The 12,273-nt window shown below is 46.2% G+C and overlaps 1 protein-coding gene across 1 annotated transcript in view; it reads right to left on the reverse strand.

Annotated features, from left to right (window-relative positions):
- LOC144485002 (uncharacterized) overlaps positions 1–12,273 on the reverse strand; it is a 397,873-nt gene that overhangs the window by 123,978 nt on the left and 261,622 nt on the right. The window lies entirely within an intron of this gene.

The raw sequence follows: 12,273 nt of genomic DNA on the forward strand, positions 1-12,273 counted from the left end.
CCCGCAAGTGCTCATTGGGAATAAAACTCACAATCTTTTTTGTCACTAAGTTTGAGACAATCCAATCAGCTGCCTCTCCTGCTTCCCTCCTTCCGCTAACCCACTGGGCCAAACCACCTCTAACGCTCCCCTTTATCTGAGCTCTGAACTCTCATCTCTCTGCAGTTTCTCTCCTGCCTCCCCTCATGTCCTCTTAGAACTCATCTTGCCCATGAGACCCATCTCTTGATCCCTCAATCCTATTCCCACTGTCCTTCTGACAGCACAACTTCTCCATATCTCCCTCTCCTTCAAATCCGATATCATCACCCACTTCTCATTAAAATATCTTTGACCCATGCCCTCGTAAACTACCATCCCATCTCCCTTTCCTCTCTAAAGTCCTTGAATGTTTTACCTTCCATATATTGTAACTTGTTTTCCCTTTATCATTGTGTATAGTAAAGTTTATTTTGTTTGTGCAGAATCTGTGGAATCTTTTGCCTTTATTCACTTGTTAAGTGTCTTGAATCTCCACCGTTGTCAATTTTATACAAACTCACCCAAATCTAAAAACTATTTTGTGGGAATTGGGGGAATAGAACAGAAGATGGGTTTCTGCTGCTAAGTTACAATCCCAGCTGATGTTACTTCTGGGCAGGAAGGTCCCAGAATAAAATCCTGGCTCAATTGACCATAACTTTTACCTTTTTGTTTTAGAAATGTTTAATGATGGATTCCAGCAATTTCCCAACTACGGATGTTAAGCTAACCGGGCTGTAGTTACCCGCCTTTTGTCTACCTCCTTTTTTAAACAGTGGCATCACATTAGCTGTTTTCCAATCAGCCGGCACTTCCCCAGAGACCCCAGTGAATTTTGATAAATTACAACCAACGCATCTGCTATTACTTCTGCCATTTCTATCAGGACCCTGGGATGCATTCCATCCGGGCCCGGGGACTTGTCTACCTTTAGTCCCATTAGCCAACCAAGCACTACCTCTTTAATAATAGTAATCGTTTTAAGGACCTCACCCCCTATAGTCCCACAACCGTCAATTTTCGGAAAGCTATTTGTGTCCTCTACCGTGAAGACCGACACAAAAAACTTGTTTAAGGCCTTGGCCATTTCCTCATTCCCCATTATTAAATCCCCCTTCTCGGCTTCTAAGGGTCCAACATTTACTTTAGCTACTCTTTTCCTTTTTATACATTTGTAAAAACTTTTGCTGTCAGTTTTTATATTTTGTGCTAGTTTAGTTTCATAATCTATCTTTCCTTTCTTTCTCGCTTTCTTAGTAGTTCTCTGTTGTTTTTTAAAGCTTTCCCAACCTTCTAATCCCCCACTAGTTTTGGCCACTCTGTACGCATCGGTTTTTAATTTAATACTCTCCTTTATTTCCTTAGTTATCCACGGCTGGTTATCCCTTTTCTTACATTCCTTCTTTAACATAGAAACATAGAAAACTACAGCACAAAACAGGCCCTTCGGCCCCACAAGTTGTGCCGAACATATCCCTACCTTCTAGACCTACCTATAACCCTCCATCCTATTAAGTCCCATGTACTCATCCAGGAGTCTCTTAAAAGACCCTACTGACTTTGCCTCCACCACCACTGACGGCAGCCAATTCCATTCGCCCACCACCCTCCATGTGATAAACTTCCCCCTAACATCTCCCCTGCACCTACACCCCAGCACCTTAAACCTGTGTCCTCTCGTAGCAGCCATTTCCACCCTGGGAAAAAGCCTCTGAGAGTCCACCCGATCTATGCCTCTCAACATCTTATATACCTCTATTAGGTCTCCCCTCATCCTACGTCTCTCCAAGGAGAAAAGACCGAGCTCCCTCAGCCTATCCTCATAAGGCATGCCACTCAATCCAGGCAACATCCCTGTAAATCGCCTCTGCACCCTTTCAATCTTTTCCACATCCTTCCTGTAATGAGGCAACCAGAACTGAGCACAATACTCCAAGTGGGGTCAGACGAGAGTCTTATATGGCTGCATCATTATCCCCGGACTCCGAAACTCAATCCCTCGATTGATAAAGGCCAGCACACCATACGCCTTCTTAACCACCTCCTCTACTTGTGGGGCCGATTTTAGAGCCCTATGGACCCGGACCCCAAGGTCCTTCTGATCCTCTACAGTACTAAGAGTCTTTCCCTTTATATTGTACTCCTTCACCCCATTTGACCTGCCAAAATGGACCACTACGCATTTATCTGGGTTGAAGTCCATCTGCCACTTCTCCGCCCAGACTTGCATCCTATCTATATCCCTCTGTAACTTCTGACATCCCTCCAGACTATCCACAACCCCACCAACCTTCGTGTCGTCGGCAAACTTACCAACCCATCCCTCCAATTCCTCATCCAGGTCATTTATGAAAATGACAAACAGCAAGGGTCCGAGAACAGATCCCTGGGGCACACCACTGGTGACCAACCTCCATTTAGAAAAAGACCCATCTATACCTCCATCTTGCCTCCTTTGGGCAAGCCAGTTCTGGATCCACAGGGCAGCAGCCCCTTGGATCCCATGCCCTCTCACTTTTTCGAGAAGCCTTGCATGGGGGACCTTATCAAACGCCTTGCTAAAATCCATATAAACCACATCTACCGCTTTCCCTTCGTCAATGTGTTTAGTCACATTTTCGAAGAACTCCACCAGGCTCGTAAGGCACGATCTGCCTGTGACAAAGCCATGCTGAGTATTCTTGAGCAAACTAAACCTCTCTAAATGCTCATAAATCTTGTCCCTCAGGATCTTCTCCATCAGCTTACCAACCACTGAGGTTAGACTCACCGGTTGGTAATTTCCTGGGCTATCCCTATTCCCCTTCTTGAAAATAGGAACCACATCCGCAATCCTCCGGCACCTCTCCCGTCTCCATCGACGACGCAAAGATCATCGCCAGAGGCTCTGCAATCTCTTCCCTCACCTCCCACAGTAACCTGGGGTACATCTCATGCGGACCCGGCGACTGATCTATCTTGATGCCATTCAAAGATTCCAGCACAACCTCTTTAGTAAAGTCCACATACTCAATCTTTTCAGTCCACCGCAAGCCCACAGTACATCCACCCATGTCCTTCTCCTCTGTGAAAACCGAGGCAAAATACTCATTAAGCACCTCTGCCATTTCTACTGGTTCCGTACTGATTTTCCCGCCTTCACCTTTTATAGGCCCTATTCCTTCACGTCTCATCCTTTTACTCTTCACATATTTATAGAACGCCTTAGGGTTTTCCTTAATTCTACTTGCCAAGGCTTTCTCGTGACCCCTTCTGGCTCTCCAAATTTCCTTCTTTAGTCCCTTCCTACAAGCCGTATACTCTTCTAAATCCCTATCTTCACCAAGCTCTCTGAGCCTTTTGTACGCTTCCTTTCTTCTCGACTAGGTCCCACACAGCTTTCGTGCACCACGGTTCCTTTAACCTACCAACTCCTCCCTGTCTGCTCGGAACATTGTCCTTTAGAACCCTAGACAGACATTCCTTGAAAAACTGCCACCTCTCTTCAGTAGATTTCCCCGAGAATCCCTCCTTCCAATTTACTCCTCTAATTTGCTGCCTTATGTCTTCATATTTCCCCTTTATCACAGGAATATATTTTTGCTGAGTACTGAGAAAAATCTCCTTAAAAATCCACCACTGTTGCTCAGCTGTCCTACCAACTAGTCTGCGCTCCCAGTCTACATTAGCCAATTCTGCCCTCATCCTATTGTACTCCCCTGTGTTCAAGCAGAGGACACTGGTTTGGGACCCTATTTTCTCTCCCTCCATTTGTATTAGAAATTCAACCATATTGTGATCACTCATTCCAAGAAGATCTCTCACAAGAAGATCATTAATTTTACCGGTCTCATTACACAGGACCAGATCCAAGATAACTCGCTCCCTCGTAGGTTCTGTAACATACTGTTCGAGGAAACTATCCCGACAGCATTCTAAGAACTCTTCCTCAAGTCCACCGTGTCCGACTTGAGTCAACCAATCAATATGCAGGTTAAAATCCCCCATGATTATTGCTGTTCCGTTTTTGCACGCATCCATTATTTGCTTGTTTATAGCCCGACCCACCTCAAAGTTATTATTTGGGGGCCTATAGACCACGCCCACCGGTGACTTTCTCCCCTTACTATTCCTTATCTCCATCCACAACGATTCCACATTCTGCTCCTTAGAGCCTATATCGTCTCTCACTACCGCCCTGATGTTATCTTTAATTAACAGAGCTACCCCACCTCCTTTTCCTTCCTGTCTATCCTTCCGAAATGTCTGATACCCCTGGATATTCAGTTCCCAGTCCTGGTCACCCTGCAACCACGTTTCTGTAATGGCCACTAGATCATACCCATTTGTACTGATTTGTGCCATCAACTCATTCACTTTGTTTCGAATGCTACGTGCATTCAGGTAAAGTGTCTTTATGCTAGCCTTTCTATGGACCCGATTTGTTAGTGCATTCTTTTGATTGCACGCTCTGTCCCTACCTGTCGCAAACTGGTTATCCATCCCCAGACCATCTCCTTGCACTGCGTTAACCACCTCTCTTCTTGTGTTTGTCACCTTTTTTACTCTGCCTGAGCCCTTGACTCCTTTAACTAGGTGAATGTCCTCATCATTAACCTGCACTCGTACCCTCTCCTTTACCTTTGATTTTGTAATTCCCCATGCCCCTGAACCCTCCCCCCCACCCCCCCCCCCCCCCCCCCCCACCTCACTATTCAGTTTAAAGCCCTATTTACAGCCCTGGTTATACAATTCGCCAGGACTCTGATCCCAGCACGATTCAGACGAAGACCATCCCATCTGAACAGGTCCCATCTTCCCCAATACTGGTGCCAATGTCCCATGAATTCAAACCCATTCCTCCCACACCAATCTTTGAGCCACCCATTTACCTCCTTAATCTTATTGACCCTACGCCAATTCGCTCGTGGCTCAGGTAGTAATCCAGAGATTACCACCTTGTTGGTTCTGCTTTTTAATTTGGCTCCTAGCTTTTCATACTCCCTCTGCAGAATCTCTGTTCCTGTTCTGCCTATATCGTTGGCACCTACGTGGACCACTACAACTGGATTCTTACCCTCCCACTCCAAGTTCCTCTGCAGCCCAGATGAGATATCCTGGACCCGAGCACCAGGCAGGCAACACAACCTTCGGGATTCTCGATCCTGGTCACAGAGAACAGTGTCAATACCCCTAACTACACTATCCCCAATTACCACTACATTTCTTTTTTCTTCTTCCACCTGAACGGCTCCCTGTACCACGGTGTCGTGGGCAGTTTGCTCATCCTACTTGCAGTCCCCGTTCCCGTCCACACTGGGAGCAAGAATCTCAAACTTGTTGCACAGATTCAGGGACTGAGGCTCTTGCAACTCTACCTTCTGGATCCCACTTCCTGCCTCACTCGCAGCCACACCCTCTTGTCCCTGACCCCCGGCTGAATTAGTTAGTCTAAGGGGTGTGACTGCCTCCTGAAACACAGCGTCCAGGTAACTCTCCCCCTCCCTGATATGTCGCAGTGTCCGAAGCTCAGACTCCAGCTCATCAACCCTGAGCCGGAGTACCTCAAGCAACCAACACTTGCTGCAGACATGCTCACTGGGAACCACAGTGGGGTCCACCAGCTTCCACATCATGCAGGAACAACACATCACATGACCCTCCATCACAGTTACCTAGTTTAAGTTATTACAAACTAAGAAATAATCCTACCTGCCTCGCCCATTTCCTCCTGAGCCCGATGAGCCAAAGCCCTTTCGCTCTCACTCTGCTACCTGCTCACTCCGCTGCCCGCTAACGACGCTGCCCGCTGGATAGTGCCTTTTAAACTTCACGCGCTAAAAAAACCCTTCCCAGCTCACCACGTGGCCCACTTCCACTTTACTTTTAAAGTAACTTTCTTAACAAAAAACAAACCCCACGAAAAACTAAAAATTAGCCAGTCGCTTACCTTCACTCTCCCACCACAAATCAATCCTTCTCTCAGCTTGTTCCGATGAACAATTCTTAAGTTAACACTGAAATGAACTTACTGTGAAAATCCCCTAGTCAGCACACTCAGGTGCCTGCTCGGGTACACTGAGGGAGAATGTTTAGCATGGCCAATGCTAAATAGCCCACACAACATTTTTTGGCATTCGTGTGGGGATAAGGTGTTTCTATTGACACACAAAGAAAGTTTTATCAGAACAAACTTTATTTAACAATACAGTTTTGCTGTAACAAATGAATTAGATTAACTTTAACAATTTAAATATTTAAAAATGACAAGATGCAATTCTTAATTGCTAATCTATCTCTATTAGTTCCAATTTAAGCAATATTACATGGCACCATGTCAACATACTGAATTTTAAATGTACCTCGAACAAAAAACGTGATTATAAATACATTTCTTCAAGGCACAGGATTGTCACACCTTCCCCTTTATAAAATGAACCAACAAAATGAAAAGATAGCTTCATTTTTCAAAACCTCTAGTTGCACACTATTTTTTTATTGATTAGTGTCACAGATAGGTTTACATTAACACTGCAATGAAGCTACTGTGAAAATCCCCTAGTCGCCACACTCTGGCATCTATTTGGGTACACTGAGGGAGAATATCGCACGGCCAATGACAGCTAACCAGCACGTCTTTTGGACTGTGGGAGGAAACCAAAGCACCTGGAAGAAACACACGCAGACATAGGGGAGCGAACGTTCAGACTTCGCACAGACAGTGACCGAAGCCAGGAATCGAACCCGGGTCCCTGGTGTGAGGCGGCAGTGCTAACCACTGTGCCGCCCTGATGTATCCACCCCAGAGATGCACAGTACAGAAGCAGCAAAAGTGTCTGCAGAGTCTCGAATTTAACATTCTCAGCCAAAAGGAGCAAGACCTCAAAGTGACCCGAAGGGTTAATAACATCAAACATTGAATTATGTGTGCCTGTCAGTGCTGGAACTACAACAGGACACAACAGCAGGACTGCGGTCTAAATCCACTTTTCACAATTGACCATTCAAAACATGAAAAGGACGTGGTTTGTGCGTGTCATGGGTGAGATGCAAAAGACTCCAGACAGTGACTCGAGCCGGGAATTGAACTCGGGTCCCTGGCACCGTGAGGCACCAGTGCTAACCATTGTGCCACCCAAGAAGTTGTTTACAGGCTTTTTCAACCAGTGTTCCTTGGGCAATTGGAATGTAACCTACATGCAGGGCGGCACGGTAGCATAGTGATTTCCACTGGTGCCTCACAGCGCCAGGGACACGGGTTCAATTCCCGGTTTGGGTCACTGTCTGTACAGAGTCTGTACGTTCTCCCTGTGTCTGCATGGGTTTCCTCTGGGTGCTTCGGTTTCCTCCCACAGTCCAAAAGACTTGCTGGTTAAGTGAATTGGCTGTGCTAAATTCTTCCACAGTGTCTCCAAACAGGCATCGGAGTGTGGCGACTCGAGGATTTTCACAGTAACTTCACTGCAGTGTTAATGTAAGCCTACTTGTGACACTAATAAATAAACTTTAACTTTAAACTTAAGGCCTAACCATGATGGGGTCTGGATGGTCCAGAGCTTCTGGGCTGGGTAAATACCCAACTTGGTTTCTCATCAATTCACTGGCCGGTTGCCAAGGAACCTTTGGGATATAAGAATGCTAACACAAGTTCAGAGGGTATTGTGAAGAAGCTGGGGCACAAAGCTCACAGGAAGATGACAACACTTGGGAAGAAAAGAAAGGCTGATACCATGCCTCAAAACCTTCGTCGGTTTTAATTGCAAGTGGAAATTAACCTCAAGTTAAGTAAAGTAACAGATAATGAATATTTGGTTTATGCATTGCAAGTGTTGCAAAGTTGAGTATAGTAATTGTAGATTGAAAAGTAGGATGTTAGAGTTTGGTGTTAATACAATTGTAAAATGCTGGGGGAGAAAGCAATGCGTGGCCCCCTGAAAAAGGTGGTGCTTTTTCTGTGCTTAGAGAGTTAAAAAAAAATGCAAGTACATATAGAGAGCCCAAATTGAAACATTTGTATCGAAAGGCCAAGCAGCACTGTTACCAAGGCAACAGATTATAGAGCGAGGTACTCCTCTTTGAGTGGTTAGGTGTTAGTTCTCAGAGAGGGGATCAGCCTCCCCTTCATAACGCAAGTATTTATGACTTTTTAAGTAGCTACAGAATAAAGGAAATTGTGTTTAAGTACCAAATGTCGACTTTGTGTCTTTATTCGCTAGTAGAGGTTAAAACACACAGGTTTGGACTACAACAACACCTTCGCGTTTACATTTTTCCTCATCTATCTTTTTCATTTTCCACTTTCCAAGCTTCTATTTTTCCTTTTCTCAATGATCCAGCAGTGATATCAGAGAAACCTCTTGACCCAGCGAGTGGTGAGAATGTGGAACTCACCACCACAGCCAGTGGTTGAGGTGAACAGCATGGATACGTTGAAGGGGAAGCTGGATACATACATGAGGGAGAGAGGAATAGAAGGATATGCTGATGGGGGAGATGAAGAGGGGTGGGTGGAGGCTCATGTGGAGCATAAATACTGACACAGACCAATTGAGCCGACTGGCCCGGCCCTGTGCTGTAGACTCACTGGAACAGAGACTAATGTATTTATTTTAGATCTGCCTGTAGTGGTAGGAAAAACACTATTTACTATCCAGGATTAAATAAATGTCCTTCATCAGCTTTTGTGGATCATTTCAGTGAAATGTGCCCTCGCTCAAAGAGTATCAGCCCATTGGAAGCAAAGCCATGAGACCGGCCAGTCCAGCAGAAAGAAACCCGCCAACCCTCCCACTTCACCAACTGTCAGAATGAACATGGTTCAGTCCTGGATGTAATTAACAGCAGAATCCAACCCCATCATCACTTGTGAATTCGCTGGTGTCTCTGCAGGCTGGATAACTGAGTGAATCCCTTCCCACACACAGAGCAGGTGAATGGCCTCTCTCCAGTGTGAACTCGCTGGTGTGTGAGAAGGGTGGATGTTTTACCGAATCCTTTCCCACACATGGAGCAGATAAATTGCCTCTCTCCGCTGTGAGCTCGCTGGTGTTCCTGCAGTGTGGATGAATGAGTGAATTCCTTCCCACACACATGGCAGGTGAATGGTTTCTCCCCAGTGTGAACTCGCTGGTGTTCCTGCAGGTTTGATAACCGACTGAATCCCTTCCCACACTTGGAGCAGGTGACAGGCTTCTCCCCGGTGTGAACCCGCTGGTGATCCTGCAGGGTGGACGAATGTGTGAATCCCTTCCCACACACACAGCAAGTGTACGGTTTCTCCCCGGTGTGAACTCGCTTGTGTCTCAGCAGATTGCTTGACTGAGTGAAACACTTCCTACACTCAGGACAGGTGAATGGTCTCTCCCCGGTGTGGCTGCGTCGATGGGTTTCCAGCTCAGATGGGCACTGACATGCCTTCCCACAGTCCCCACATTTCCACGGTTTCTCCATGGTGCAGGTGTCTTTGTCACCCTCCTGGTTAAACAGTCAATTAAATCTCACACAGAACACGGGTACAGTCTCTCCCTGCTGTGAATACTGCGATGTATTTTCAGGCTGTGTAACTGGTTAAAGCTCTTTCCACACTCAGTGCACTGGAACACTCTCACTCGGGTGTGTCTGTGTCTTGGTGTATTTCCAGTCACATTTATGTTAAAAAAAATTCTGACGCAGACAGAACATTAAAAGATTTCTCCTTCAAGATTGAAAGGCCAATGATATTCGGGTCCCAATCAATCAAATGTCTGTCAGATGTTTATGTGACGTTTGATTCGAGATTTCTGTCTATAAATCCCCACCTTCTGATATCCTGCAAAAGGAGATTACAAAAGTCATCACAGTCAGTACAGGATAGAAATTCAGAACAGACAATTCTAGTTTCTATGGAACATTCTTTTCTCTCTCATTCCTCAAAGCTGTAAATCTCCATCCCATACACTCTCCCTCCATTCTCACTCTGCTGTATCTAATATTCACCCTCCCAATTCTCCTGAAGGTGCTGATTGAGGCTGATTGACAGATCCATGCTCACTGCTTCCTGTCCTGGACACAGAGAGAGCTGGAAATCTCCATGCAGGCTGCCAGACAGATGTCTATAATACTGGATAAAAGTGTAACATACAGGACATTACTTGAGTAGTGGTAGAGCAGGGATTTGAGGAAGATTTATGTTTAGGTAGGGAGAGCACGTGATCTAGAACTCGCTGCCTATGAGGATGGTGGAACAGAAGATTCAATCATTTCAAAATGAAATTGGATGGGTACTTGAAGGAAATAAAACTTGCAGAGGAATGTTGATAGAGAGATAGAACAGGATTCTACAGAGAATCAATCTGCAGTCTTTAAGATAACGTGGAGATGTCGGCGTTGGACTGGGGTGGGCACACAACACCAGGTTCATCAGGTGAGTGGCCATTCACCTGATGAAGGAGCAGTGCTCCGAAAGCTCGTGCGATCAAATAAACCTGTTGGACTTTAACCTGGTATTGTGAGACTTCTTACTGTTTATAAGATGGACAGGTTAAGTTGATTGGCCATGCTCAATTGCCACTTAGTGTCCCAGGATGTGTGGGTTGGGGGGGATGAGCAGGTTAAATCCGTCGTACTACTGGGAGAGGGCCTGGGAAGAATGCTCTGTTGGAGAGTCAGTGCAGACTTCATGGGCTGAAAGGCCTCTTTCTGCACTGTCAGGATTCTGTGACTCGAGTTACTCAATAGACTCCTTCTGTGCGGCAATGAGTTTATGACTGGAAATATATAATGTAGCAACAGTAATATATTACACAACTAGAAATAATAAGGAATGGAAAGGGGGAGAAAAGAAAGTGTTTTACCCACAGATGTTACCGACAGGAAGAAGTTTTAGGTTTTCTGAAGCTCAATCTTCATTCACACAAAGCCCGCGCTCTGATTGGCTGGAGGACCAGAGTCCTTCCGGTCCTCCAATCTCTTCATTGGTCATGACTTCAAGCATGCAGTTCAGGGGGTGGGCTCTCCTTCGCACATGCGCAGCTTCCCTTTGTCCTTGGACATGCGCAGTCCCGGGCCGGGAGGAGGGGGAGATCACCGAGCTGCTTCTCTCTCTGGTCGGAGCCGTCAGCCGGTTGCCTGGAAACCTTGGCTGGAGGAGGTTCAGGGGGAGGGGAACGATGGGTGGAGGCGGGGCTCCCGGGTCCGCGCGCCCGGGCCTGCGCACTGGAACCCGGAGACGTCACCGCGGAGCGCAGCGATTCCTACTGGCTGATTCAGGAAGGGCTCTGTTGTGACGTCACAACACGGAAGTTGTCCAATGAGCTTCCGAGTGAAACGTCCTCCTCTGGGAGGAAATCAATGTTTCCCCCTTTCCATTTCTTTTCTCATTCTGGGGGAAATTGGGGACTCGCAGCAACTGAAGGGAAAGGTATTGAATCCAGTCTGTTTATTTCAGCATTTTTAGTCTGGGAGCCTGCATGGAAATTTTCAGCTCTCTGTGTCCAGGACAGGATGTGGAGATGCCGGCGTTGGACTGGGGTGAACACAGTAAGAAGTCTCACAACACCAGGTTAAAGTCCAGCGGGTTTATTTGGTAGCACGAGCCACAAGCTTTCGGAGCGCTGCCCCTTCATCAGGTGAGTGTTCCAGTGCACTCAACTGATGAAGGGGCAGCGCTCTGGAAGCTTGTGGCTTGTGCTACCAAATAAACCTGTTGGACTTTAACCTGGTGTTGTGAGACTTATTACTGTCCAGGACAGGAAGCAGTGAGCATGGATCTGTCAATCAGTCTGAATCAGCACCTTCAGGAGAATTGGGAGGGTAAATATTAGATACAGCAGAGTGAGAATAAGGGGAGAATGAATGGGATGGAGATTCACAGCTTTTGGGGAATGAGAGAGGAAAGAATGTTCCATAGAAACTAGAATTCTCTGTTCTGAATTTCTATCCTGTACTGACTGATGTTTTTACAAAAATGTTTCACAGGATATCAGAAGAGGAGGAATCTCAGAGAGAACTCTCGGCTGGGTCACGTCTAGATCTGACAGAATCACTTGATTCCTTGGGACCTGAATATCGTCAGCATTTGAAACTAAGGGGAGAAATATTTATCAGCTTCAGAAGATTTTGAACATCAGTGCGACTGGAAAAGCACTGACACACTGACCCCCAAGTGAGGGTGTTCCAGTGCACTGACTGGAAAGAGCTTTAACCAGTTACACAGCCTGAAAATACATTGCAGCATTCACAGTGAGGAGCGACTGTGTTCTGTGTGTTGAAAAGGCTTCAACTGGTTGACTGACC

The sequence above is a fragment of the Mustelus asterias genome, unplaced genomic scaffold (assembly GCF_964213995.1).
Source record: "Mustelus asterias unplaced genomic scaffold, sMusAst1.hap1.1 HAP1_SCAFFOLD_150, whole genome shotgun sequence".
Taxonomy (NCBI): Eukaryota; Metazoa; Chordata; class Chondrichthyes; order Carcharhiniformes; family Triakidae; genus Mustelus; species Mustelus asterias.